Source organism: Triturus cristatus, chromosome 1_2 (assembly GCF_964204655.1).
Source record: "Triturus cristatus chromosome 1_2, aTriCri1.1, whole genome shotgun sequence".
Lineage (NCBI taxonomy): Eukaryota > Metazoa > Chordata > Amphibia > Caudata > Salamandridae > Triturus > Triturus cristatus.
The window spans coordinates 1,134,832,682-1,134,858,019 of record NC_140580.1 but is presented as its reverse complement, the minus strand read 5'-3'; the positions used below and the strand labels follow the sequence as shown (position 1 = coordinate 1,134,858,019).

The following is a 25,338-nucleotide window of genomic DNA, read 5'->3' as shown; positions in this document are numbered from 1 at the left end:
ACAACTGCCTACGGCCCCCCCCCCCCCCCTCCACCGGACCCTTCTACTTTCAATTTTGCTTTCATGCCACTCTCGCTTTTTTGTTTGCACTTCGCCCACAGCGCTTGGAAGTCGCCTTCGGACTGGAAGACACTTCACAGAGAAAAGGCGGCATGGCATGGCATGAGAGGTGGGGAAACGAAACTGAAATGAAGATAACTGTCGGAGTCGTTCCTAACAGTGGAGGGCGGGGGAGGGGTGGGTGGAGGAGGGTGGCGCGTGAGGGCACCACAGATGGAGGACCTCGTTAGAGAGCGCGTGCGTCTGATATGAAGCGCAGTGCATAGGTGGACCGCTGCAGCCAGGCACAGAGGAGGGCAGGGTGGCAGCGAGGGATGAAAGCGGCCCTGCTCCCGGCGTTTCTACGGTACCTTTCTTTACCCCATCCCGCGGGTCTCACGGGCGGCGACACAACTGGGCACAGAGCTGGCACGGAGGGTAGCGCCGGGCACACGTCCTCAAGGCGCAGGTCTGAACCCACGCCGGGTTTTTGTACAGTGTGGAGGTGGGGCTCCCCCCCCCCCCCTCCGCCCCACCTTCCGCCCTGCACGCACCGCCTTCTCACCAAGCGCCCACAGCGACCGGGCGCGCCTGCCCCAAGGGAAATTTACAGTTTCAGTATCCATCATGTATGCGGAAAATATAGCGGCAAAATCACCGAATTCAAATACGGCGCTTCGGGGCGCTCCTCCTGACAAACACAGGGATGCGCTTCAACATCCGGGGTGCAGACATGAGCAGCCTGTTGCCTTTTTTGCACCCCATCTCCACTCTGATGGCGTGCTGCCTGTGGGTGTGCCGAGAGCCCCCAGAGATGGTGAGCCCAGCGCCCTCGGACCCAGGCAGGAGTTCCTTGGGTGGAATAAGGACACGAAAGGCACAGAGTACTTGTTGAGTTTACATCTGTCTATGCATTATCGAGTCTGAGAACATTTCAACGGGCCCACCCTTCCTTTGGGGTCGAAAGGCAGTACCGCCACTTCTCAGAAACAAGCAGGTACACTGGTACAGAGTAGCTGCACTTCTATTTTCCCATTTCAAGCTCTTTTACACACTAAAACAATGCCCTGCAGAACCTGTGTTAAACAGCTTAACGGCCAGAGCGGCCGACTTTGAAACTGGGGATCCCGGCTCGAGTTTGGCGGGAGGCTCAAGCATCCGGTGATTCTGGGCAAATCACTTAATTTGCCCTGCCTACAAATGAATGTGTCCGTCTGTAATGCAACTGGTGCACATGTAAAGCGCTCTGATACCTTGGGGGTTGAGTTTGCGCTATATAAAACCATGAAAAAAAACAACTTGTTTGTCCTGTCTGCCGTCGTTGTATTTGGAGAGTTTTTTAGGTTTCGTCCTTACAGCGCTTGTGTGCATGTGATTAGGTTTCACCTGCAGAGCGCTTGCGAAAACTTTTGTCAGTAAAACAAGCATCGGTAAATGCATTAGGTTTCACCCATGTTATTAATAATAAGTTGTTTTTTGTTGTAAGTTGTAGCTTGCTAAGTATTTGTACAATATAAGTTACAGAAAGTCTGTTAAAGTGTTATGACTTTTTATATACAAATGCGCAATATAATGTGCTGTTACTAGTGGTATAGTGCAGGTAAGTAATAGCAAATAAAAATTAAAAAAAAAGAGGGAAATAATGGAATTAATTGATTTAACAGCAATATTATGTGTTTAGAAGAGTTCTGACAACTTTTGGGCCCAGTGCAACTCGACCTGCTGCCCCATTCAATTCATGCCCCTAGTGCCTGCAAGATAACTGCATTTGTGACTGCCTGCTTAGTAGTAAAATGTAGCAATATTAGGTGTTTAGTGGGGTGCCTGAAGCATTTTGTCCCAGTGCCACTGCACCTGCTGCACTATTGAAATCATGGCCCTGGTGAAGGAACAGGCTGCAGTCACAAATGCAATAGTGTATGAAAATTCAGCAAAGGTTGTCTGCTCCACCACTTGCTCTCCAGGATGTCATATGTAGGAAATACATGTACAGTGTGAAGAGCAATCAGACAATAATAAAAAAAAGCAGAAGAAAATAATTCTCCCCAAGCCATGAACCCTTCCTTTAGTAACCAGGCCATCGTCATTAAAAGAAGACAGTACTAGAGTTCCCACCAGTCCCACCACAAACCCCCTCTCCGGCAGTGCAGAGCAACAGAGGGTCTGAGTTAGATCCACAGCTAAATAGGACTAGCTGTTCAAAATGTTCCACCAGGCCAGACCGGCCTAGTCCTTTGCATCGCTGCCCTAATCTCCCTTCTTTAGGCAGGAATACCATTACGGTACTGCCTATGGAATGCTCACGCCATTGATCTCAGCCCAGAAGGAGCACTTAAATATATCTAAGGCTCCCTGTTTTCCGTTTTTACTAATTTTTACAGATAAATACAGACAGAATACCATTTATTTTCTTGGCTGTATTTATTTTTAAATGTGGATAAAAATGGAAATTGTGTGCTTTTCGAGTGATTCTAAATACAATTTGCCACGACTGCCAGGACAATAACTGTGTGGATTGATAGGTAAGAGGGTTAAAAAAGGAATATTAGTATAGAGGATTAAACAGCAGTAGATATGCACAATGCCGATACTGAAATGTGCATATTTTCATAGAAGTGCATTGATTTATCTTCTGCGGGTGTTCATATCACTTAAACTTGGCAGGCATTCAAGCATGACTGCATATTTATTGGTTAAAAATAATGTGGAAATATACCAGTTTCAGCTTTATTTTTTCACAAAACCCATAATAAATATGGATAAATACAGATAAAGTTGACAAAAACATAAATATGGATAAATGCAGACGGAAATGTAAAAAAAAAATACCATAAAACCTCTGGGGTCAGCTTACCATATCTCCCCTTCAGTGTTGGTCTAGGGAGTATGTAGGAGGACTTCCCTTAACAATGTATGGAAATTTATGTGGCCTCATTACCGCCATAAGGGCGACCAGGGCCAGCCACCCTTCGCTCTCCCCACCACCAGACTACTCCTGAACCACCAAGTTCCAACGATCCACAGGCTCAGAGCCATGTCAAATTCAAATGCCCAGATCCATCAGTCTGGGTTCCAGGTAGACATGTGCCCACCATTGCAGTGAACCATATGATTCCCGTGCCCAATTTGTGGGTGCATTCCCAAGCAGGCCCCTGCCCTGGGCACCGCTAGGCCATTCCGGCCTTCCAGGCACTTAGCCGAAACATTAAAGGGGCATTTGACATTAGTCCTAACCCCCAATTTCACCCTGGCGCTATGAGGCCACGCTATCTTGGAAACGTCCTATCCCAATTTGCGCAATCCCAGACAGAGCTTCTCTCACTGCCCGGTGACCCAGTCCAAACGTATCATTACCTCTTAAATGTAGGATAAACCAACTCAGGGAACTGCAGTCCCCCAATGGCACATGACGTCTTCCACCAGCTGCTAATGGGTGGCATCTGAGGATCACCAATGTCACTCACCCGAGGGAGACATTCTCACAGCCCCCAGCTTCAATTCACGCTGCAGCTGCCAACGAGCGAGATGGGCCCAACGCACGGGCAAGTGACCCAGCACCTACACCACTTTGGCAGACATAATACCTCAACCTCGCCCGGTGAAATATCAGGCTTGCTGCGCATGTCGTTGCCCCAATTCTGATTATTGCTGCGCATGTCGTTGCCCCAATTCTGATTAGAGTGACCAACTACCTCGATCCCCCGCTGCGGTAGGTAGACCAAAATGTGCTGTACACAAACTATGCACGAGTCTGCACCTGATGGTGGAATGGGCATGTATGCCCCCAGGACCATCAACCGGCCTACTTCATCCCCTTTTATGCCAAGTCGTACCCCACTACAGTCCCCTTCCTAGTAGGCTCAGGTTATCACCTCCCCTAGAGAGTGAGCCTGTCTGCATAAAAAGCCAGTATACAGGAACTGAAGACCCCCCCACCGAGTCGCGATGCCCCTACCAGTTTGCTCCCCCTGAGGGCACCGTAAAATGACCCTGCACCTGTTGCGAGAAATAAGGTAAGTCCGTCGGAGGACTGCCCCCTAAGTGGAGTTCACCCAACATGTATCTTGCTAAGATCTTACTCCTCAAGAAGGAATTGCCCTCATTCTGAGTCCCCCTAGCTTGGCGAAGAAGTGACCACCGCCTGTTGGGCTCTCGTGTAAGATACAAGCCCACTTTGTGATCCCCATAATTGCATGCCGCCCCAAGTGGGCCTCCAGTGGGACAACGGGGGGAGAGGGGCTTTCCTCCCCTGCTGACACGCAAAGGCCCTGGAAGGCCTAAGCACTTTCGGTCATGACTTCTGAGTGCGCTCACAGAGCGAGGCCCCTACCAACTGTGACAGGGCCGGACTATCATCCATCGAAGAGATGTCGACAACCTAGCCATCTGAGCCGCTGCTTGAATGGAGACCTGATGGCCCCTTAATTTCCGCCTATGTTATGTGCGCAGCTGGAATCGGCTAAGCCTCTTCCCCGGCCGACATTGCTGCTCAGAACAAAACTGCGGGTGTAGCTGAAAGTGTCCCAGTGTCCAACACCTATACCCGGACAAGAACGTTCAGCCTATTCCTGTGCCCCCCCCCCCCTCTTGGCCGGGTGTACCGCATCCACCGTACGCAAAGAATGGGAAGGTGCCATCTACCCACGCGCACCCTACTTGTGCCCTAGAACCGGCTAGCAGCAGCTAATCTATCTTATTGAACAAGAGACTCAAACCCAACAAATGACGAGCTACGTAAGAGTGTATCGTGTGCACTAATAAACTAAAGGGAGGATTCTGGCCCGACCATGGGAAACTGCATCAAACCATAAATCCCTAACAGGTCTTATCCTGTAGTAAGCCGGGCTAAGCACTGAAAATACTGAACACAGAAAAGGTGTGGCTAATCACAACAGAATTACCTGATGCCTATGTTGAGTGACATCACAGGACACTCTACCTCACCCAACTATCCAACGAAAGGTACACGCCCGACTGGCATTCTGAAGGTGACCTTAAAGGAATCCTGTAACCTGAACATGCTGCCCAGAAAGCAGCATTTTTTAAGCAAGTATGTTACCTGTCTGTACGCTGCCAACACTGGAACGCATGGCAGACCCTGTGATAAGGGCACCTCTGATTTATGAAAGAAAGGGACAAAGAATGTTCCATGCCAGCAAGCATGCCTGCATAAAGTACCCAGCGCTACCCCTAGCCCATGAACTTTCTCCACTGGAGGGAGTAATGCAGCAGAGAGGCAGGGGACCCAGGGATGAACATGGGCAGTGTATTGTAAGTCCCTTGAAGTGTACATCTAGGACATTATCGCCCATTAAACACTCCCCAGGCTGTGTTCACTGTCTCCTCGGTTCTCCCCCACACGAAGTTCCTGAAGCTCTTACTACTTAGGCATACTCATCTCCTGCTGCAACCTTATCTGCCCCTGCTGCCCTCCCCCCCTTGTGTTATAGATGCCATCCTGATGCTGGGGATGCCACCTCACAGAGGCCTAAGATACAAATTGCAACAACACAATCCCCTCGAAGCGCGCACCGGTGCCACTTATCGCACTAAAAGTCTTCAGATGAATTTAGCACCAACTACTTTGCAAAAATTGTTAGATTACAAACAATTGGCAATGGAAGGTTCAGAGCGCTTGCATCCACCCCTTGCGTTACCGACCAACACAACCCAAGCGAAAATCAAGTGCTTTGCCCCAATCCCAACATGCTGAGCCTCCCTGCCGAACTTGACCCCAACATGGGGTTCCCCCCTATTTCATTGGTGTGCCAATTCCGATGTCCTCACTAGCAACGTCATTGAAATCTGGCAACCCAAAGCGATTATCGATGGGGGTATCAGGGCACTTCACATGAGCACCCATTGCGTTACTGAAGAACACACACAATGCAGGAATTAAGTGAGTTTCCCAGAATCGCAAGATGTTGCACGACCCTGCTGAAACTTGAAACCCAATTTGGGGTCCTCTACAATCTCAACAATGTGACAAATCGGATTTCTTCACTAGCCACACCGTCACAATACTACCACCAACCGATTAGCCATGTGGGTATCAGAGCACCTCGCACGAGCTCCAGTGAGTTACAGAAGGACACACCAAAATTGGGGAATTAACAGGCACATGCATCAATGTAAAAACCGGTCGCAAACGGGCAGATTCTCAGAACCTGCCCCTTTGCGACCAGTATTTTTGCCTTTGGGATGCATCATCCCTAATGCAAAAATCGCAATTTAAGGAATCTCTAAATTGCGATTCCTTAAATTGGGATTGCATTTAAGGAGATTCCTTAAATGCAATGCATGAAAGTTAAAACATTTGCGATTTCGCTAATAGGGGGAGCAAATTACCATGAAGTTGAACTTCATGGTAATTTGCAAAAACTTTGAAAAAAGCACTTTTGTGCATTTTTCAAAGTTTCATGTTGCGCACACATATGCCCTTAGAGCATGTGTGTGTGCAACATATGTGCACAGATCAATTTCAGGGGTGCAATAGGGTGTCATTTTGACACCCTTGCACCCTTGAAATTGCATGAGCAATTTGCGAGTACCTACTGTTACTCGCAAATTGCTCATGCAATCTCCAATTCATTCCTATGGGCCTTGTTTGGTCTTTCTGAAAGGTTGTGTCTCTGGATATAGTAAAGTAATGCCCTTTTAACATCTAGCGTGTGTAGAGCCCTTTCTGCAACAGTTTGAGGTTGCGAGAAAAAAAACGGTAATTCTACCGATTGGTTTAGATGGAAGGGGGAAATGACTTTGGGTAGGAATTTTGGGTTGGTACGGAGGACAACCTTGTTCTGGTGCATTTGGAGAAAAGGTTCTTGTATAGTGAGTGCTTGTATCTCACTGACCCTTCTAAGGGAAGTGATGGCTACAAGAAAGGCTGTTTTCCATGTGAGAAATTGCAGTTCACATTTATGCAAAGGTTCGAAAGGCGGTCCCATTAGCCTTGTGAGAACTATATTTAAGTTCCACACAGGTGAGGGTGGTACTCTGGGTGGAATTATTCGTTTGAGGCCTTCCATAAAGGCTCTAATGGCAGGCACCCTGAAAAGTGATAGGTGCTGTCTGTTCTGTAGGTAAGCAGCAATTGCTGTGAGGTGTAACCGAATGGATGTATATGCTAGGTTACACCTTTGTAGATGGAGCAAGTAACATGATGTGCTGTATAGATACGTCTAGAGGGTTGATTGTGTTGTTATGGCAGTAAACAACAAATCTTTTCCACTTTGCAGCGTAGCAGGCCCTAGTAGTAGGGCGTCTAGCTTCTCTGATAATGTTCATGCAGTCAGGGGGAAGGTTAAGGTATCCGAATTCTAGGATCTCAGGAGCCAGATCGCAAGGTTGAGCTGAGCTGGGTCCGGGTGCCTGATCTCTCCATGGTTCTGGGTTAGGAGGCATGGTGAGAGTTGTAACTTTTGGTGTGGCACTACTGAGAGTTCCAGCAGCGTGGTGTACCACGGTTGTCTGGCCCATGTTGGAGCTACTAGGATGAGTGTGAGGGAGTGCTGTTGTAGTTTTTGCACCACTAATGGAATTAGTGGGAGAGGTGGACAGGCGTATGCAAATTTGCCTGACCAGTTCATCCATATTGCATTGCCTTTGGACAATGGGTGTGGGTATCTGGCGGCGAAGTTTGGGCATTTTTTGTTTTCGTGGGTGGCGAAGAGGTCTATGTGAGGATGCCCCCACATCTGAAAGAACGGGTGAAGAACCTGTGGGTGAAGTTCCCACTCGTGGATCTGCTGCGTCTGTCTGCTCAGCAGATCTGCCATGGTGTTTTGGACTCCTGGGACATGTTGGGCTAGGAGAAAGATTTTGTGTGGAATTGCCCATCTCCATATGCTCTGTGCTAGTTGAGAGAGCTGTGGAGAGTGTGTGCCCCCCTGTTTTTGAATGTAGTACATGGCAATCATGTTGTCTGTGCGAATCAGGACTGCCTTGCCTGAAATCTGCGTCAGAAAGGATTTTAGGGCTAGAAAGATTGCCAGTAACTCCAGATGGTTGATGTGGAGTAACTTTTGTTGCGGCGTCCATGTACCCTGCACTGTGAGGTGTAACAGATGAGCTCCCCAGCCGGAGAGCGATGCGTCTGTTGTTAGGATTATTTGTGGAACCGGGTCCAGGAACGCTCGACCTCTGGAAAGATTTGTGGTGTTCCACCACTGCAGAGAGCGATGGGTGCGACCGTCTACCAACACCAGATCTGTCAGTTGCCCCTGGGCCTGGTTCCACTGTCGTGCTAAGCACTCCTGGAGTGGACGCATCTGGAGTCTTGCATGAGGCACTATGAAAATGCAAGAGGCCATCATCCCTATTAGTTGCATAAACACTCTTGCTGGGAGAGAGTGTTGAGGCATGAATCTTTGACGCAAAGCCTGGATGCTTGCAATCCTGGCAGGATTGGGATAGGCTATGGCTTTTGAGGTGTCTATGGTGGCACCGAGGTATTGCTTTGTGTGGGATGGTATCAGCTGGGACTTTTGGTGGTTCACCGTGAAACCTAGCTGGTGAAGTAGTTCGATTGTAGTGGCGGTGTGGTGTACACATTGGTTGTAGGACGTGGATTTTATTAGCCAGTCGTCCAAATATGGGAAGACGTGAATGTGCTGTCTTCTGAGGTGTGCCACCACTACCGCTAGGCACTTGGTGAATACCCTTGGTGCTGTTGTGACCCCGAATGGGAGCAACTTGAACTGGTAGTGTTGGCCGTCCACTACAAATCTGAGGTACTTTCTGTGAGCATGGTGTACCGGAATGTGAAAGTATGCGTCTTTCAAGTCCAGTGTGGTGAGAAAGTCGTTCTGGGAGAGGAGCGGAAGAACCTGTTGAAGGGTTACCATGTGAAAATGGTCCGAATGTATGTAAGTGTTTAGAGGCCTGAGATCTAAAATAGGTCGTAGAGTCTCGTCTCTTTTTGGTATCAGAAAATACAGGGAGTAGACCCCTAAATTTTGCTGATTGGCGGGGACTTGTTCTATGGCATGTTTTTGTAGGAGGGAGGTTACCTCCTGCTTTAGTAACGTGGAATGTTCTTGTGACATTGGGCGTTGTGTGGGTGGAATGTTTGGGGGGTAGATGTTAATTCTAGACAGTACCCTGAACGAATAATTTGGGTCACCCATCTGTCTGAGGTGATGGTCTCCCAGACGTGAAGGAAATTTTGTAGCCTGCCCCCGACCGGAGTGGGATGGTCTGGAGGGAGCAGGGGGAAGTCATTGGGTAGGCGGTGTGGCAGAGCGGGCGGTATTTGTTTTGCCTCTGCCTTTATTGTTATTGCCCCTATATCCGCCTCTTTTATAACCCCTTGTGAAGGTGGATTGAGCAGGGAATTTGTAGGAAGTGGACGTGGTATCTGAGGAGTATCCTCTGGCGGTACCCCGAAAGGAAGAGCGGCGAAAGGAGCGTCTAGGAGGGTGTGACTGCAGGGCTCCCATAGATTTCGCTGTATCCGTGTCCTTCTTCATTTTCTCTAGGGCCTCATCTACCTTTAGACCGAATAGATGTTCTTGGTCAAAGGGATGGTTTAGAATGGAGGCCTGTACCTCAGGCTTAAAGCCTGAAACTCTGAGCCAAGCATGGCGACGGAGGAGGACACTAGTGTTAATGGCCCTGGAGGCTGTATCTGCTGCGTCTAAGGCACATCGTATAGAGGTATTAGTTATGGTTTTACCCTCTTGAATCAATTCATTGGCCCTATTTCTGTATTTTTCTGGAAGATGGTGCATGATGGTTTCTAACTCATCATAATGGGCTCTGTCGTATCTGGCCAATAGCGCCTGAGTGTTGGCGATACGCCATATATTAGCTGCCTGTGACGCAGTGCGCTTTCCTGATGCGTCTAGTAGCTTTGACTCCTTGTCAGGTGGTGGTGCTTAGCCTGACGCCTGGGAGTTTGACCTCTTCCGTGCAGTGGAAACCACTAGGGAATCCAATGGCGCGGGCCCTTTGATATAAGCAGGGTCTGTGGGGGCAGCTTTATACTTTTTTTCTACACATGGGTTAATGACCCTAGCCCTAACTGGGTCTTTAAAAACCTCTGGTGCATGTTTTATTACCCCCTTAAGCATAGGTAGTATAGCTGTAGACCTAGGAGCGGTATCAAAGGTGTCGAGGAGGAAATCCTCCTCTACTGGGTCAGTGTGTAGTTCTACCCCGTGGTAATGTGCCGCCCTCTGAAGTAGGTGATGGAAACCTAATGAGTCTTCCGTTGGAGATGGCCTGGATGGGTAAAGGTCATCTTGTGGGACATCTGGAATGTCTGGATTATTATAGTTGTCCCATGGGTCTGGGGATCCTGTAGGGGTGGGGTCTTGTGGCACATCCCCTGGATAATATGGGTCCCCCTCATTATCATCGTCCGGAGACGGGGTCGGGGAGCGATGAGGTGGGGGTGGAGAAGGTGGAGGGGGTGGAGGTGGAGAAGGTGGAGGAGGTGGAGGAGGTGGGGAAGGAATTCTGAAAGGGGAGGTAGCAGAGTCCTTCCTCTTCGGAGGTGGAGGCGGAGCCTGTGTGTCCAAGTGTCTCTTTTTAGAAGAGAGAGCCAAATGTCCAGTTTTTGGATCCTTGGTAAGTGTCTTTTGCAAAGGATCCGGCGTAAACAGTTCTTGTGAACATGGTTGTTCCGTCGGCACCGAGGATTTCGGGGCCGATGGCTTTCTATGCTTGTCCGTGCCGTGCTTTTTGGGAACCTCCGATTTTGTAGTCGGCGCCGAGGTGGACTTCGGCGCGGGAGTCTCGGTGCCGAGGGCTTTATGTGGTTTGGTCGGCACCGAAAGACCTGGTTTCGACCCCGACGGCTTCGGTGCGGAGCTCGGTATCGAGGTAGAGGCCGATTTCTTTTTCGGTGCCAAAGTGTGTTTTTCGGCACTGCTGGCAGGCTGGCTCGAGCCCGAGCCGCCGGAAGGCTTGTTTGGCTTCTTCACCGGGCCCGAAGGTGGGGTGTTTGAAGCAGTGTCTTTGGTCTTGCCTAGGCCCAGAGGCGAAGGCGTGACCGGAGCCTTTTTGGGTGTCGGCGTGGGTGTGGGAGGGGGTATAGTACTCACGACCCTCTGCGCCGGGGTGATGTCCTCCACATCCGAGTCATCGGCTTCAGGAGCACTGACGAGGTCTTCTTCTTCGGTGTGCTGCTGTCCCGGAGCTTCGACGTCGTCCCCGAAGATGTCGACTGATGCGGAGGTCGAGGAGTGCGCCATGTTGCGTCTGGCCCTACGATCTCGAATAGTCTTTTTCGATCTAAAAGACTTGCAGGTGGGACAATCTCGAGCCTCGTGTTCAGCGGAGAGGCAGAGGTTGCACACTTCATGAAGATCGGTGTGGGGGAATTTGGACCCACATCGAGGGCACTTCTTGAATGGAGTACTTTCCATCAGCCGAGACCGGAGCTGGGATAGGCCCGAAGGCCGCCGTAGACGACTGGAATCAAAGAAGTGTCGAAGAGAAGGTGATTGAGGAGAACTGGATCTGAACAATACCGATGAGCGAGGATTGTGTGTCGAACGTAGAACTGGAAAAGTTCGGAACCGGAGCGCGAAGTATTACATCCGAGCCCGATGGCAGAAAAAAACAATCTGAGGATGGAGCCGAAGCCCATGCGCAATACGAACCAAAGGAGGAGTCACCGACTTTCAAAGACTTTCCAAGACTTTCCAAGAGGAAAAACAAACTGCAAACATCCTGGCCCAACACCAGATGGCGATCTATGCAAAAGTGTGTAATCTGCAGCTCATATGCCTCGAACACACCGTTTTTCAGCCTATCAATATTTACGCTACGTCAGGGTTCCTTCCCCATTCATTCACAATCGCAGGATAGAGTTTCCCAAGTAATACTTAAGTAAATTGCGGCCTTTTCAAGAAACACAAGCAGCTGTGAGAAAATCTTGCTGATTTGTGAAATAAAGTGCACCAGTGCACAAACTAGGTGACTGCACTACGGGCAGGCCAGTCACTGTCTGCTGGAAACATCACCGACACAACTAAAGCGTCAAACCTCATTTATTGAGACATCCGGTTCTCCAGACACCGGGACACAACCTGCATGTCACGTGGCAGCGCTCTGGCCAGCCCCATCCCCGCATTGCCCTGCCGGCTTAATGTTGAGGCACCTTTCCTTAGTTAGATCTCTGCAATACCCTGTGATCCTGGTACTGACAAACAAAACATAAGGGCAGCTGGCCACCCATTAACCACTCCTAAAGAAATCCAATATGAAATCGCAGTGAATGGAAAAGCGCCGCCCTAATCACACCGATCCCCCGCTCGGTCAACAAGAACCTACATAGCTGCGTCCTCTTGGGGCCGCTCCCGGTACTGATAAAGGCTAACTCGCAGCCCACTGTTAATGGAAAAGCGCCGCCATAATCACACTGATCCACCAGAACCTACATAGCTGCATCCTCTTAAGAGTGCTAAGGCTTTCTTCATAGTATCAGTGCACACACAACTCGAAGCTGGAATCATTACACAAAAAGAATCGGCGTTTCAGAAAATTGGTGCGCAAAACTACTCACTATGTAATCACACGTGCTCAGAACCTCTCTTCTTTTTTGGAATTTGTGTTTGCACAACAACACCTGATATTTAAATCCTTATTAGCACCATTGGAGCCAGCTTCTCACCACTCAAGTCAGTGTGTGCACAACAACACTCGCTGTTGGAATCAGTGCACACACTAATTCTGCCAAAATAACATTGCGTGCATGCGCACATCCTACAACTGATTCGCAGCCCACTGTCCCCTACGGCGTCGGTGCCGCTCCCTGCAACATAGGCCTATGCTCGCCAACTAGGGCCAGCAACTGCTCACCAAGCAATCGGGCACCAGCATGCGCTGGTTCCAGCACGAAAATGCCCCAACCAAGACCCCTGACGCAATCTCTCAATCTCCCTGCCATACAACAACAAAGGAGGGGGGGAGCTCACCAGTGCCCAATACAATGCGATCGCCTATTAGGCTAACCCTGACCCATGCTATGGAACGCTGCAAGTGGCCGGAACCATCGCACTCACTGATTAACGTTGACAAACCGGGCCAACCCGCCCCGCATAGAGCCTCCGCCGGGCACTTCACTCTAGCTGGGCGAGTGCAAGCCCCGGTCCTTGGGAGGGCGGCGCCCCCCAAAGGATTCCTGCTGCAATGCGTCCTGATGCTCACTGCCCTGCAAGGTAATATCAATAACGAGAAATAGAAAGAGAAACTCCAACGCCAATCAGGATTGCCTGCCGTCCCCTTCCCGACTGCTTCCGACCTCTCGCGTGACACCTCCGCTGCTGCGCCAGCGTTGAGCTTCACATAGTCCAGATTCACGGAGTCCACAGCACACGGGGCCGGCGCTGTAAGGATGAGAGGACGAGGGCCAGGGCAATGTGCCCTAAATAGGCTCCCTGCCCTCTCCTCCCCTCCATTACCGGCCCGGCAGGAAGTGACGTCGGTGTCGCCCCGGAAGTATTTCTCGCCGTTGGCGGTGACCTTTCCCTCAGCCAGGAGCCACGAGGGCGTGGCTGGGATCCCTGGGGTCCGTATCCTAATGGCGCGCTGCCTTATAGTACGCGCTTTTCCAAAGGACTCACTGCACGGTGCACAAAAGTTGAAGTGGGCTGTGGCCGCCTCGAGCATGTTGTGCATTGTATGTAGCACCTCTGGCTATGCTGGGCTGGCTAGTCAGCGAGCCCACGTCCGCACATTGTTTATTGCTCCTCACAGCCAAGTTCGACCTGTCCTCTCCCAGCCTGCCTTGCCCCAACTTGGACTCTAGCCAGTCCCCAGCTACAATTATCCAATGGGAGCCTTAGGCTCAGGCAGGGGTAGGGTGCAGCAGACTAAGGGAACAGGAATGCAAGTCATTGATTGAAGACAACTTCTTGAAATCGTGGCAGACATCATGATATCAGCACTAACGTGATGACACGCATTCATGCCTGCCTGGGCAGGAGTGGGCCCACCTATAAAGACATTGAAGACAGCCACTCAGCGAGGTATCTTGTTCATTTCATTTTGAAGTTGAACTATGTATATCGAGACAACCAGCTGCGGGATCAGCAGTCCCTAATCCCAATCCTGTGAAATATGTGCCGGTGCTGAGCACTGGAACCCACCGGCTCAAATTAAGCACTGGATAAATATGAAGTAAAACCACCTTTCCACACATTCGTTTTGTGCTATATATTTTTACCATACAACTGCATGTTTATGTAAATTTATTGGCCATTTCAACGGAAAATGTGCTGTTTGTAAATGACAGTGCACTACCTCACCAGTGCTCCCCCAAAAAATGCTCCCCCAGCTTCATACCACACCCATATCATTCTCCTGCTGAATAGTTATGGCACATTTGCTACACTTGTTTTTTCTTTGTATGGCGCTTGGATCATTCACAATCCTTAGGACTTCAGTGACATAACATTAATGGTAGCACCCCCACTCTGAAAATTGTTCCAGCACCACTGTCCGATACTGCCTGGAAACAGTCCCAATAAGGCTGTGGTGTTTAGCATGCATTTACAGAACATGCACAACCGGTACAGACTTGGCCCCGTGAATTAAACAAGCATTTGCAATGCAATAGGTCTCGCATTTACGCGAGTTTGAGCTATTGACATTGCGAATGACAATGCCTTTTATTTTTTTCCGTTTTTTAAACATAGCTAAAAGGCATTGTCATTTACAATGCCAATAGCTTAAACTTGCATAAATGCGGGACCTGTTGCATTGCTAATGCTTGTTAAGCAAATGTTCCCGTCGGAATGTGGGGACCTGCTCCTTGCCCTCGCACAGCTCATGGCCTGTCTTTTCTCTTCATCGATACAATTCGGGTAGGTGGGGAGGTTGGGGGTGAGTGGGGCCGGGCACTAATGGCTTGGCACACATGGCAGGGCATGAGCTAGGGTCTCGCACTGCCTGCTTATGGAAATAAACTCGGTTTTCTCTTGCCTCAGATCGGTACGGGTATTTGCTTTTAGTTTTCTTCTGTGGGAGTGCCACATTGTTTATAGGGATAGTGTTTACTTGTCGCGCGTGGGAGTTGCAGCGTGAAGTGCTAGGAAAAGCGAGAGATGATGAACGGGACACAGCAATTGTAATATTTTCACTTCCCTGAGCCTCTGAAGCCGTTTAAGTGGCAGTGAAAGTGCGCCCCAATAGGACAACGCTTGCTGGGGGGGTGTCTACGGATTTGGAATTTGGCAGCCGTTTGCAGGGAAGAGGAAGAAGGGTGGGGCCTCTCAGGGCCAGGGGATCCCTCGGCATTCCTACATATCTGGAAGGATGGGAGGGCAGTGACTGGTACTAGTTGGCGCTAAGTCCATTGCCGGGGGTTGTTCACCATCAGGGGTGCTCCCCCTCTTTCGTAAGGTTCAGTGCCATGGCATGTGCTGCGCTATAAAGTGTTTTGATTGGGGGACTGCCTCCCGCTATCATCATAAGAATAGAGAGCATGCTGCACCCCCAACCCCTCCCAAAAAAGCACATGTGTTGATGTTGTGACTGGAAGTTTATTTCCGTTGCAACAACGGGCCACTAATTGTTTAATGGCAAACAAAATGACTGGGGAAGACATATACAGGTAGAGCACCCTCCGTGCTTTCACTCTAAAAGAGGCAGTGCCCATTTGAAGGTGTGCCCGCTGCTTCCCGGCATCAACATGAAACTATAGAACAGGCAGCGCTAGAGCACACGCTGCTAGTGACTGGAGGGTTGATTCAGTGCAACAACGAGGCACCAATTGGTGTAATGGTGGGATAACTGGGGAAGAAGTGTACATGTAGAGAGCGGTTGCATAATTATACACATTTAAAATGACGTTTCACAAAATGCAACATTGTTATTTTAACTATAAAGAAACTGCCCTACGAAAGGGTTTTGCTCGTGTAAATAGTGAATTTAACAACGGCTCTTGGCTTACAGCCAGGGATCCCTTAGTGTGAGCAACATCTTGCAAAAATGTAGGGGAATTGTGATGGTTTGAAGAGGGTTGGTAAAGCATAACGAGGAACGTGTCCCGAGCCTCGGACTCCACCCGGTGTGATGGTAATGTTTCCACCTCTGTGTGTGCGAGCACTGAGGGCAGAGAAAAGCAAGAGGCGCTGCCAGCAACTCCATGATGTAAGCTAATGAACAGCGCAACTCTGGGGAGTTTGCTTTTGAATGGGGGGAAGGGCAGGGAGGAGCTGGTAGAATTCCCAATGATGAGCCAGCATTTCTGCTAGCAGCACACCCTCCTACGTCACGGGAACAAAGATGGCGTCGGCGTGTCAAAATGGGCCGTACTAAAAGAGGACAAGGCGGTAACCAAAAAGCCCAATTGCCAATCACGCACCAGCGTTTAACATAAACGCTGACGTAAGCCAATTAAAAAAAGAAGGGCGTGGCTTAAAGTCCCCTACTGAAACTGGATCGATTCCAAAAGGCCCTTGCAGAGCGAGCAGCGCATGCACGCTGCAACGCCAGGTGAGATCTAAAAAAAGAAATGGCATGCGCCAACGGGAGTACCAGAAATGCGTTTAAGATTTCATCTGCCTTTGGTGAAAGTCACATGAAATGCAACAGGCCATAGAAGCGCCATCCCTGATGTGTACCCAGGCTCTGCCTTTGACTCTGTAGATTGTAATTGTAATTGTAAAAATATTTATAGAGCGCATGGTTACCAAAGGCATCCCCGCGCTAGAGGCCAAAGCTAATGAGTAGTAGATGTTTATGGGAACAAAAAAGTTTTTAAACATTTGCGAAAACCCAGATGGTTGGTTATGCATTGAATATCAAGAGGAAGTGAGTGCCAGAGCCGTGCTGCATTGTAAGAAAAGGATCGGCCACCGGCACGAACTTTCCTGATTCTGGGAACAACTGCCAACCACTTATTACCTGATTGAAGATGTCTGGAAGGATGATAAAAGGATGCAAGAGAACCAATAATAGAAGGGGCAGAGCCTGATAGAATCTTGTGTAAAATGCAGAGCGCCTTAAACTGTACTCTCTGCTGGATGGGCAGCCAGTGCAAAGTGATCAGTGCTTGCCGTGCTGACTGTCGCTTAGGGATGTTCAGAAGTTGGCGAGCCGCACAGTTCTGAACAACTTGCAATGTCCTGACCGTGGAGCACGGTGCTCCCAGGTAGAGGGCGTTGGCATAATCCAGCCTTGATAAGATCAGGGCCTGAAGTACCACCTTTCTTGTACTGGGAGGGAGGATAGGAATGATTTTCCGAGTCATCCTCAATAATCCATAGCTGCTGCCAGCCACCTTCCTTGCTTGTTCCCCAAAATCAAGCTTACGGTCAAGCCATACTCCCAGACTTTTAATATGATCTTTGGGAAGGGGGGGAGGACCAAAACAATTTGGCCAGAAAGATGTTAAATTAGGTATGGTAGAGTTACCCAAAAACATCAACTCTGTTTTTGAGCCGTTAAGCTTCAAAAAAGAGTGGTCCATCCATGCTGATATTCCTTCCAGGCACGGGGCAAAATCTAATGTAGAGTCCTTCACCTGGTTGAAGGCAACAATCAACTGTGTATCATCGGCATAAGTGACTATTTGAATACCGAACGGTTCCACAACCTCTGCCAGCGGGCTCATATATACGTTAAAAAGTGAGGGGGACAGGGAGGATCCCTGAGGAACCCCACATCGAAGTGGTTGAGGATCAGAGATACAGTCTCCGTGACACACTTGAAAAGATCTGTCCTCCAAGAATGAGGTAATCCACTCCAAAGCCAGATTAGTCACTCCTACCTGCTTGAGCCTATAGATGAGCAACTGATGGTTGACTGTGTCGAAGGCTGCGCTGAGATCCAAAAGGATAATAGCAGCGCAGCCTCCGTTATCCAAGATTTTTTTCAAGGCCTCAGTTACCGTCAGGAGGGCCGTCTCTGTACCCTGCATAGGTCTAAAACCGGTCTGTGACGGATGAAGGCAGTTGTTAGTTTCCAAAAACCTGGACAGAACCCTGTTTACGTACCTTTCAGCAATTTTGCTGATGCCTGGTAAAAGGGAGATAGGGCGATAGTTTCCCAATACCTCCGGGTCCAGGTTAGGTTTTTTCAGCAATGCCTTCACCATAGCTTGCTTCCAGGAAGGGGGAACAATACCTTTCTGAAATGAAGCGTTGATCACATCCAAGATAACAGTAGAAACTGTGTCCAAGATGGAGTTTAAGGTAAGGGGCGAAACAGAGTCCTTAGGGGAGCCTGACTTCAACTGGCCAAGTATTTCTTGAAGAGACGGAAGATCCATAATAGGGAAGGCAGTTAAAGTACAGTTGTCAGTGCCTCCTATGTAGTTAGATGATAGGGCATCTATGGAAAGAGTTTGGCGAAAGGATATATAAATCTGTTGAATTTTATTATAGAAAAAAGAAGCTAGCTGGTTGCAGCGAGCTAACATGTCCTCACACAAAGTGGGGGGGGAAGGGGGTTTAATAAGAGAATTTACTATACGGAATAGTTCCCGGGAAGAATTAGAGGCTGACAGTATTAGATTTTCATAGTAGAGGGATTGAGCATACTTAATTTCCTCTTTGTACTTTCTGATGTTTTCCCTGGAAATTATTTTATGAGAGATGGAATAGTCCCTTCTCCATTTCTTCTCTGATCGCTTACAAGCCTGCTTAAGTGTACGTAATTTAGGAGTGTACCAGTCATTCTTGTTAGCTCCATTTTTATCCTTGAAACATTTCTTAGGGAGTACTATGTCCAAGGAAGAGCTCAGCCAATTTTCCAGATTAAGATGGGCAGTGGTTGGATTAGGCTCTGGTGCCGGTCTAGTGTCATTAAGTATCGCTACCCTACGTTCTAATGGCTGTTGTGACCATGGACGAAGCAATTTAGTAGGGGTAATAACTGATCTACTACTCGTCTGTTGGGTCCAGGTAAAGGAGATAAGATGATGGTCTGTCCAAGGTAACGGGTTGGAATTTCCGACCTGGAGGTCAATAGCATTAGTAAAAATAGGATCAAGTAGATGGCCCATAGCGTGTGTGTGGCCTTTGACCTTTTGGAATAACTGGAAAGATTCCATATTATTTACAAACTCGCAAATGACTGGTAGAGCGAGAATGTCAAAATGCAGATTAAAATCTCCCAACATAGAGAAATTGGACAAGGACTGAACTAGATCAGCTATAGACTCGGGAAGATCAGGGCAAAACTTTCCTAAAGGCCCTGGAGGGCGATAGATTAAGATACCGGAAAAGGTGCAAGTATGGGTAAAACCAATAGAAAAAAACATGTTTTCGCAGTCTGATAGAGGATTCCCAGAAATGCGACAGTTAAAATCCGATTTCAAGATGATAGCTATGCCCCCTCCTCTACTGTGCTCCCCATCAAGTCTGTGAATTGTATAGCCAGAGGGAAGAGCTTGCGAGAGGGTCATAGCGGAATCATCTGTCAGCCATGTTTCCGTTAAAAACAGTGCGTCAGGGCTCTCAGATCCTCGTTGCTATGTATGACACATGACAATCTGCGTTCATTTCCCGTACACACTGTATGATGAGCAATGTTTAAATAAAAAGAGTTAAAAAGAATAAAGAGTATAGCTGCCTGACATACTTGGGCACCACACGGGGCTGGCCCGATTGGGGCATTGCTTTGGAGCTAGCTCCTTCTGGAATCTGAGGCACTACTACAAGATTGGAATGTTCCATGTGGGCAATTCCTCCCCTACCAGAAAATCAAAAGCTCACAGCATGAATAATGGTATGTTCAACCAAGTGGACCACCTGCAAATGCAGGTCTTCAAACTGCATATCATGGGCGACAATAGGCGTCCAATCAAGGGCCTTTGGAGCGCTTGCAAGCAGCACACGGATGTACTGTGCAGTAAACTCCGACCACTATGGGAAGCAGATGTATCCAGGCCCTCACATGATTAAGAAAGGAAAACATTTTTACTTACCCGCAGAAACCATTGCACACACAAACTTATTTACTTTAATATCTTAAATGGAGCGTATCTTACGCCTGGGAGAATTAGCGGGATTTACGCCGGAGCCCCCCCTCAGTGCCCTCGATGTAGTTCACTTGAAGCTGAGCCCCCCCACCCCCTCATATGCTGGTCCCGAGGCTTTCTGTTGCTGTTCTGGGCCGTGATCAGAACTGTGCTCGTTGCCGACTGGTTATGAAGTTCATGACCTTGAAGGAGTTTGTACTTGGTCTCGCGGCACCACCCACCGACACACACCACACGGGACAAAGCTTCGAAGAGAGTAAACACTGGCAACATCACTGGCAAGACGAAATATAACTGAACTAGAAAACTGCCAATCCTCCTCGCACCACAAGAAGGCAGGCAGCATAGGGTGACCAAGTCGCCTGGATGCAGATTCAGGACGGTGAGTGTAAAAATTCAGGACAAAGGGTCAGAATTCAGGACAAAAATTCAGGACAGAAGGTCAAAATTCAGGACAAAACTTCAGGACAAAAGGTACGTTTTACAGACACATCAGAGGAAGTTGCGGGATAGTATAAAAGTAAGTAAATAGACAACCACTTAAGTACAAGTCAAAATAAGTTTATATTAGGTTGAGACAATCAGGCGCTTCACAGTTTTATGGTATGCATGCAGTTTTGAGCAATTCTGCAGGTCTTTTTGTGCTATTTCATATGATAATAATCTATTGTTATGGTTACTGTACTGGGTTGCCCAGTCTGATATTTTGTTTACAACTCATCATCCTGAGGAGGCATGATTTGTGAGAGAAGTGGTAAAGATTTCCTCGGATACACTTTGTTACTAGCATCTCATATCTGAGTGCCATTGTGAGATGTAAAGCGGCACGCATAGGTGAACTAAAGGGAGGCTCGCTGTGATGAACCCACTATAGGGAACGCATTATGGGTGTTTTAGCAAGTGGAACCTAAAATATGGAATCTGAGCTTGCTTATGGGGGCTACGCAGAGAGTTACACTAGCAGACGGAAGTCACACAGGTGCTTTTCCCTGCAGCTTTCCTAAAGAAGGCTCTGCCGATACACTGTTACATAGTTTATTTTTGACGCCTTGCCTATTGCTACAAACACAATAAACATCTCAAGCACAGCTCATGGCACTGTGAGGCTCTCCCTAAAACCTTAAACCTAAAACAAAGCATGCAAACATTTACTATTACTAGTGTAACATTCAAGTAGCCGTTGGGTGTCACTCAAAATGTCATATGCATGATGTATAGATGCCACACATAAGCACACATCAAATACAGAATAGTAACACATAGGCAAGGGAGTAGCCAGAAAATGTAAATACCTCCCACTTTGAACTAAAGCTCTAATGTCACCAAGAAAGCAAAGTAAGTCATCACAACCCTCCCCAGAAGAGCTCTCTTGTCCAAGGATCTAGCCATTCATCCCTCCATCAAACCCCTGATATCCACCATTTCAAATTTACATTCTGTCATCTATTAATTCTTTCATCCATCATTCAGTCTTTCACCATTCATTCTGTCCTTCCATCTGTGTGCCCATCCATTTTCAAACCTTTTCAACCATTTGCAAACCTATCCATCATCTATCCTTCCATCCATCATTTCACTCATCTATCCCTCCATCCATTCATCCATTCACTCATCCATCCAACCATTTACCCTTTCACCCAATCCATCCTTTCACTCATCCATCCACTCTTCCACCCTCCATCCATTCACTCATCCATCCAACCATTTACCCTTTCTCTCAAGCCACCCTTTCACTCATCCATCCACTCTTCCACCCATCCATTCATTTACTCATCCATCTAACCATTTACCCTTTCACCCAGCCAGCCATCCTTTCACTTACTCATCCATCCACCCAGTCACTAATCCGTCCACACATTCAACTTTTCACTCATCCATTCATCCATTCTCTCTTCCAGCTCTCCACCCTCCCTTTCACTCATGTATGCATTATTTCACTCATCCATCTTTACATTCTTGTTTTCACTCATCCAGGCACCCATTCGCCCATCCATTCTGCCAATCATTCATCCATGCTTTCACTCATCCATCCATCCATCCTCCCTTTCTCTCTGAATTCCCCTTTCACTTAGCCACCCATCCGTCCAGCCACCCTTCACCCACCCACCCACCCACCCACTCATCTACTCATGAATCCATCCATTGACCCTATCACTCATCCATCCTTTCACTCATCCATCCATCCTTTCTCTCATCCATCCAGCCTTTCACTCATCTATCCATCCTTTTGTCCATCTACCCTCCCTTTCTCTCACTTGTCCATCCTTACATCCACCCTTTCAATCATCTATCCAACCATTCGTTCACCCTTTCACTTATCAATTCATCGATCCATCCATCCACCCATTCACTCATCCATCATCCACCCTTTCACTCATTCATCCATCCTTTTACTGATCCATACACCCTCTTACCCATCCATCTACCCTTCCACCCATGCATCCATCTATTCACCCTCATCCATCTTTCCACTCACACATCCATCCATCCTTTCTCTCATTATCCATCCATTCACCCTTTCACTCATCCATTCATCCTTTCACTAATCCATCCAGCTATTTACCCATTCCTTCACTTATTCACTCACCCACCTTTTCACATTAATTATGAGCTGAGCCTTTGTCTACTGAGTGGCAGACAGAAGAGGTCCATAAAGAACTTCACCCTCGCTGTAGTTCCTAAAGCATGGGGTGGGGGAGGGTTCACTATGCCCCTGCACATAGGCAATCTGAAAACTTTGAAGTCATGAGTCATGCATGATGCACAGTGCCAGGATGCGAGGTGACTGTGACATGGTGTTGTTTCCATGGCTTTAAGTGGGATGAAAAAACTGGGGTTCTCTCAAAAGGCCGTGTCTGATGTGATTAAGTTCCTGGCTTAAACCACCTAAGCTAAAAATATGTGCTGAGCATAATGTGCTGCCCGACTGGTATTTTACTCTTTCTGTCATTGCATCCAGTAACATTAGACCGACAAGCCATGACTATTGGCTTTGTCAATGGATGTTAGTTGCATGAAATAAATAAAAAAGCAACAACTATGGCTTCGTTGTTTATATGATTACAAATGCTTCAGCTCTGAATTGATGAGACTGTGTAAGAACTATAACCTCTTCTTTTCAACTTCTTTCGCCAGCTTCTTTTCATGAACTGCCACATAGCAGCATGGAAGTTTTTGCACATTTGTTTTGTATATTTCTTCATCTAATCCTAACAGAATGCCCTGCCCTAGACCACAGCAGGTGGAGGCCACCACATGCTGTAACAGCTCAAACTGGTGCATTGTCATTCTGTATGTGGCAATCAGGCAGAAAACAGAATGACAATGGGCGGGGTGGGGCTGCTCTTGTGCTCCAAGGATGAGTGCGAGGCGGCCCCATCAGGGAGTGGAGGCCTCTCGCAGGGGAACAGCTCTGCTCCCTGAAAGGCCCAAAATTACGGACAAAAGGCGTCCGTAAAAGGGATGCTCACAGACAATGTCTGGGGTTGGAGGGAGCAATACCCCCAGCAATATAGAGGCAAATCTGGGGTTGGGGTTCTAATACTCCCAGCCATGAAGAGGCAAGTCTCGGGTTGGGGAATAATACCCCCAGCAATGTGTACTTGAACAATGTTACTGGTTCTCAAAGCCTCATCATCTAGTAAATGGTCCCTTAAAAGCCTGTGAAATACTCAATTGCCGATGCACAAACATGACAGACCAGCCACCCACAGCAGCTCAAGGACTGTATGTGTGTATGTGGAAGCTGTCTCAGCCTCAGCTGGCACACACGATGGGAGGGCTGAAACCCATAGAGTCTTATGGGTGTTGACTTTGATCAGAAAGTGTTCTGGATAGGCTTGGATTGGCTATGCAGGAAATTGGACATTGGTCGATGGGCCAGTGCACCAGGGTCACCGATGGGCCGGTGCACCAGGGTCACCGATGGGCCGGTGCACCAGGGTCACAGTTTTGTGGCCTTTGTAAACCACACCAAGAGACTGACTCACTTTCACAGTCCCCACCAGGCCACTGCAATGTGGGGCCAGTATGTTGTCCGCTCACCAGCTGTGCTGTAAACTGAGGCTGGGCGACATCCTTTGGAGCGTACTCACCATGGTGCAATGCCTTGCGTGCCTTGACAGAAGCAGTGTCATCTCCCCCATACATCCAGCACTTTCAGGTCATGACAGGTGCAGGGAGGTTGCGTTGTATGTAGGGGCCTTGCAGGGAGGCAAGTCTCATTTGGACAGTCAAACCTACACACCACCCCCTTGATCAGCAGCAGTGTGCCTTTTTGAAACCTCCCTTGACAGATAAAAGAAGAGGCTACAATGAACAAGCTGATCACAGAATGTTTGCCTTTTACTTTCGAGTGCCACAGCATAATTCGGATCCCAGTCCGACCATGGCTCCCTAGCATGTTGTGCATGTCCAATGAGGGTATGTCATCATCAGGTGGGTACACTTAGCCCACCAAATACTTGTAGAATCACACTTTTGACGGTAGAACAAGAATTGGCATAGCCACACATATATATGTATCACAAAGTTAATGCAGGAGTCCACCACAACACACACTGAAACATCGCAGGGCAACAAAACTCCAATGTACTCACAAAAGTATGACATTGTGATGCCTCTGTATACAATAAAGCTCAAAGGATATTGGCCCAGATAACACACTACTCCACAGACCCAGCCACTCTGTACTGATTCCAGTGCCTCCCTATACAACAACCTAGAAGTGCTTGTGTCACATTTCCCACTAAATTATTTGCAGACAAAATCCATCTTGGTTTTGAAAGAAGCATGGGCCAACAACAAGGTAGGATACAGTCACCAGGTGTGGACTGGGTGCGCTGCACACAACTCCCAATCTGTATGTGTACACAGCCATCTTCGGAGAATGTCATTCCGACCAATTCTGCATCTAGCTCCTCAGGCTTTAGTTTGAACTGCCTAAAAAAACATTTGGAATGTGCAGCTTGTGTCCTGCAGAGTAGTAGGAGTACGCATGAGTCTCGGGACGTAGGATCCACCAACAGTGTTGGAGGGTCTAGTGCAAAGGCTATTGTGTAAGATAAGCTGCCAGCATTGGTGAGGATGCCGGGGGGTAGCTCAATCTGTGGCTACCAATAACAATCGCCATAGCCATCCTCAAGCCAGGGGATATCGGTACATCTTGTTAGAAAGAGAGATATGTGCAGAATGAAGTCTGCTTTGTGCACATTTGGCACTGAATTACTGTCTCAAAATCTATGAATATGTCAAGGAGACCTTCCACAAAGACATATTACCCTCATGCTCTGGGGCAGTATTTAATGGGCAAAATGGAAGCCACCATGGACACACACAAGGGCTACCCTTGCCAAACAAGA

The 25,338-nt window shown here is 48.2% G+C and overlaps 1 protein-coding gene across 16 annotated transcripts in view; it reads right to left on the bottom strand.

The window, feature by feature from the left end:
• The window catches only part of LOC146868823 (uncharacterized), a 467,456-nt gene that overhangs the window by 158,597 nt on the left and 283,521 nt on the right, over positions 1 to 25,338 (bottom strand). For 2 of the 16 annotated variants that reach the window (XM_085613836.1, XM_085613842.1), the window contains exon 1: positions 411 to 504. The exons of 12 other annotated variants lie outside the window; for them this stretch is intronic. The gene's annotated coding sequence lies outside the window, so the exon portion shown is untranslated. Of the gene's footprint in view, positions 1 to 410; positions 534 to 25,338 lie in introns of those variants that run through there. 2 more of the 16 variants (XM_085613840.1, XM_085613841.1) reach the window with 2 other exon arrangements.